The 5,000-nt window shown below is 50.4% G+C and overlaps 1 protein-coding gene across 1 annotated transcript in view; it reads right to left on the bottom strand.

Annotated features, from left to right (window-relative positions):
• The window catches only part of LOC143276424 (salivary peroxidase/catechol oxidase-like), a 56,101-nt gene that overhangs the window by 20,880 nt on the left and 30,221 nt on the right, over positions 1 to 5,000 (bottom strand). The gene's annotated exons all lie outside the window — the stretch shown is intronic.

Below are 5,000 nucleotides of genomic sequence, written 5' to 3'. Positions count from 1 at the left end.
GACAGATCCTTGTGGAACACCACAGGTCAGATTTGCAGGCCTAGAATGAGTGCCATTGGTGAGTACAGTCTGAGAGATAAGAGGTAAACCAAGAGAGGACCGTGTCAGAAATAACAAAAATGTGCTGGAATCTAGTGAGGAGAATAGTATGATAAATGGTATCAAAGGCTGCAGACAGGTCAAGGAGAGTAAGAAGAGAGACTTTACCAGAATCAGTTGCAAGGAGGAGGTCATTGAGAATGTGGAGGAGGGCTGTTTCAGTACTATGGAACTGGCGGTAGGCTGACCAAAAAAACTGAGAGAGAGTCAGCGGTAGGCTGACTGAAAAGGACTGTGGAGATTGTTGAGAGTTCAGCTGATTGAGGACGACTTTTTCAAAGAGTTTTGACAGGAAAGAGAGCTTAGAGATAGGGCGGTAGTTTTTCAGTTCGTTTGGACCGAGGTTGTGTTTCTTGAGAAGAGGGCGGAAAATGGCAGAATCAAAAGAATCAGGGACAGTTCCAGCTTCCAGGGAAGTGTTGATGATGTCAGTGATGAATGGGAGGAGAGTAGGAAGATAGTGAGAGGAGATAGAAGCTGGAAGAGGACCAAGTTCACAAGTTTAGAGAGACATGGATCTGATCGTATTGAGCAGTTCATCATGTGAGACTGGGGTGAGAGTGCTTAGGGGTGAACCAGAGAAGGGTGGATCGGGTGGGTGAGACTGAGGGTGAAAGTGCTTAGGGGTGAACCAGAGAAGGGTGGATCGGGTGGGTGAGACTGAGGGTGAAAGTGCTAAGGGGTGAACCAGAGAAGGGTGGATCGGGTGGGTGAGACTGGGGTGAGAGTGCTAAGGGGTGAACCAGAGGAGGGTGGATCGGGTGGGTGAGAATGGGGTGAAAGTGCTAAGGGGTGAACCAGAGAAGGGTGGATCGGGTGGGTGAAACTGGGGTGAAAGTGCTAAGGGGTGAACCAGAGGAGGGTGGATCGGGTGGGTGAGACTGGGGTGAAAGTGCTAAGGGGTGAACCAGAGAAGGGTGGATCGGGTGGGTGAGACTGAGGGTGAAAGTGCTAAGGGGTGAACCAGAGAAGGGTGGATCGGGTGGGTGAGACTGAGGGTGAAAGTGCTAAGGGGTGAACCAGAGGAGGGTGGATCGGGTGGGTGAGACTGGGGTGAGAGTGCTAAGGGGTGAACCAGAGGAGGGTGGATCGGGTGGGTGAGACTGGGGTGAGAGTGCTAAGGGGTGGACCAGAGAAGGGTGGATCGGGTGGGTGAGACTGAGGGTGAGAGTGCTAAGGGGTAAACCAGAGAAGGGTGGATCAGGTGGGTGAAATTGGGGTGAGAGTGCTGAGGGGTGAACCAGAGAAGGGTGGATCGGGTGGGTGAGACTGAGGGTGAGAGTGCTAAGGGGTAAACCAGAGAAGGGTGGATCGGGTGGGTGAAATTGGGGTGAGAGTGCTGAGGGGTGAACCAGAGAAGGGTGGGTCGGGTGGGTGAAATTGGGGTGAAAGTGCTAAGGGGTGAACCAGAGAAGGGTGGATCGGGTGGGTGAGACTGAGGGTGAGAGTGCTAAGGGGTGAACCAGAGAAGGGTGGATCGGGTGGGTGAGACTGAGGGTGAGAGTGCTAAGGGGTGAACCAGAGGAGGGTGGATCGGGTGGGTGAGACTGAGGGTGAGAGTGCTAAGGGGTGAACCAGAGAAGGGTGGATCGGGTGGGCAGGGTTGACAAGGTGTTGCGTCAAGCTTTTCACGGAGAGTTTGTATTTTGGTGGTGAAGTAGTTGGACAATACAGTTGGGAGTTCTTCATGGGGGGGTGTTGTTGGGAGAGGTGAGCTTTTTTTTTTAGTGTGCCAAGAAGATGACTCATAGTTGTGAAGAGTTCTTTAGAGGAAGAAGAGGTCACAATTTTGTTTTGAAAGTAGCTGGTTTGGGTAGATGCGATAAGGGGGGGTGGGGGGGGGGGGGGGGGGGGGGGGGGGGGAGAATACTCGTGTTTTTGCAGTGTGGAAGGGTTGCTTGTGGATGGTGAGTTTGGATTTGCGCCATCAGCGCTCAGCTCTGCGACGGGCACGCTTAGCATGGGCAATCTCTGGAGTGAGCCAGGGAGCAGGGGGGAGGGGTGGGATGTGTGTGGGGTGGGGGGGGGTGTGTGTGTGGGGTGGGGGGGGAGGGGTAAAAGACGAGTTGTAGCTGGGGCGTGAGTGTCTAAGGAGATGGCGTAGAGGAGTGTCAAGGTGTTCAGCAAGGTTGTGTGACTTTTTCAGAAAGGAGACGGGAAGCATTAGATGAAAAAGTAGAGAGGCTGATAGATTTGAGATCACGGATGACGGGCGCAATAGCCGAGTGGTTAAAGCGTTGGACTGTCATTCTGAGGGTCCCGGGTTCGAATCACGGTGACGGCGCCTGGTGGGTGAAGGGTGGAGATTTTTACGATCTCCCTGGTCAACATATGTGCAGACCTGCAAGCGCCTGAACCCCCTTCGTGTGTATACGCACGCAGAAGATCAAATACGCACGTTAAAGATCCTGTAATCCATGTCAGCGTTCGGTGGGGTTATGGAAACAAGAACATACCCAGCATGCACACCCCCGAAAACGGAGTATGGCTGCCTACATGGCGGGGGTAAAAACGGTCATACACGTAAAAGCCCACCCGTGTGCATACGAGTGAATGTGGGAATTGCAGCCCACGAACGCAGAAGAAGAAGAGATCACGGCGAGTTACGGTGTCGAGAAAACAGAGAACTGCAGAGCGGTCGGGTGGCAGGGCAGAAGTTATCACTAGTGGAAAGAACTAAGCCAGTTGCGAGAAGCTGGTCTGGCGTGAACACGAGAAATGATCCAAGTGATCTAGTGTAGTGGCCTGCTTGTTGGGTTGGCTCAGAAATGTGTTGGCGTCATGTTGTGATGGGATGTTTAGAGAGCTGCACATGTGTTTGGCGTCATAGGAGTACAGGGTTGTCGCAGTAGACATTACTGTCACCGAGGTTTGAGAAGTTTTACTGATAAGAGGCTGTAGTGATCGATTAGTTGATCAAAGTCACAGACAGAAACATGGATGTGGTGAGCTTGTTGGTAGAGTTAGGTTGGAGGTCGATAGACAACAGGAGAAGGCGATAGGGGTGTGTGGGATGAATGGGTAGGATACTTGAACGTGTTCCAAAGAAGGATGGGAGAAAAGGAAGAATTTGCGAGAAAGACAGGAGAGGATGGAGCGAGTCCTAAAAGGGCAATGCCGCCACCTAGAGATGGGCGGGAAGCCTGCGGCCATTCGGAGTGAGACTCTTTTCCACTGCTATAAACATACACACAGAGATACAGCGGCATACACGCACGCACACACACACACACACACACACTCACACACACACACACACACACACACACACACACACACACACACACACACACACACACACACACACACACACACACCTGCTGTGTAATTGGTGTAATCAGTCGATTTCAAATTAGCACACCACGCACAGAAATAGATATCACCAACACATACACAGACACACGCGCGCACGCATGGACAGACAAGGTGCAGAGAGGAAGAAACATGGACAGACAGACAGACAGACAGACAGACGGACAGACAGACACTGAAACATACAGACAGACAGACACTGAGACAGACAGACAAACAAACAAACAAAAACAGGCGGAGAGACAGACAGACAGACAGACAGACAGACAAAAGGACAGACAGACGGACAGACGGACGGACAGACAGACAACGGATAGACAGACAGACAGACAGACAGACAGACAGATAGATCAAACACAACATCTTTGAAAGACACTGAGACAGACAGACAGACAGACAGACAGACAGACAGACAGATCAAACACAACATCTTTGAAATAGCAGATAGAGTTTGCAAACTTAGCAACAAAGATAGACAAACCGACTGACTCACCAACCAGCAGAGAGAGAGAGAGAGACAGACAGACAGACAGACAGACAGACAGACAGAGAGAATCAGGAGAGAATCTGAGCGCGCTGGTTCGAATCACGGCTCAGCCGCCCATATTTTCTCCCCCTCCACTAGACCTTGAGTGGTGGTCTGGACGCTAGTCATTCGGATGAGACGATAAACCGAGGTCCCGTGTGCAGCATGCACTTAGCGCACGTAAAAGAACCCACGGCAACAAAAGGGTTTGTTCCTGGCAAAATTCTGTAAAAAAAAAAAAAAAAAAAATCCACTTCGATAGAAAAAGCAAATAAAACTGCACGCAGGAAAAGTACAAAAAAAAAGAAAGAAAAAAAAGGGTGGCGCTGTAGTGTAGCGACGCGCTCTCCCTGGGGAGAGCAGTCCGAATTTCACACAGAGAAATCTGTTGTGATAAAAAGAAATACAAATACAGAGACAGACAAAAACAGACAGACAGAGCAAAAACAGACATAACGCAGACAGACAGACAGACAGAACATACAGACAGACAAGCGGACAGAGAGACAGACAGACAGAGACAGACAAAAACAGACAGACAGAACAAAAACAGACATTAACAGCCAGCCAGAGAGAACAGAACAGACAGACAGAACGAACATACAGACAGACAAGCGGACAGACAGACAGACATACAGAGACAGACAAAAACAGACAGACAGAACAAAAACGGACATAAACAAACCTACAGACATACATACAGACAGACAAACAGAGAGACAGACAGAGAGACAGACAGACAGGCGGACAGAGAAACAGAGAGATAGACAGACAGACAGGCGGACAGAGAGACAGACAGGCGGACAGAGAGACAGAGAGATAGACAAACAGACAAACAGGCGGACAGAGAGACAGACAGGCGGACAGAGAGACAGAGAGATAGACAGACAGACAGACGGACAGAGAGACAAACAGACAGACAGACAGAGAGAACAGACAGACATACAGAGAGAACAGACAGACAGACAGACAGAGAGAACAGACAGACAGAGAGAACAGACAGACAGAGAGAACAGACAGACAGACAGAGAGGACAGACAGACAGAACAGACAGAGAGACAGA

The sequence above is a fragment of the Babylonia areolata genome, chromosome 32 (genome assembly GCF_041734735.1).
Source record: "Babylonia areolata isolate BAREFJ2019XMU chromosome 32, ASM4173473v1, whole genome shotgun sequence".
In the NCBI taxonomy this organism is placed as follows: Eukaryota; Metazoa; Mollusca; class Gastropoda; order Neogastropoda; family Buccinidae; genus Babylonia; species Babylonia areolata.
Note: the sequence above shows the minus strand (reverse complement) of the source record. Positions and strands in the feature narration are given on the sequence as shown.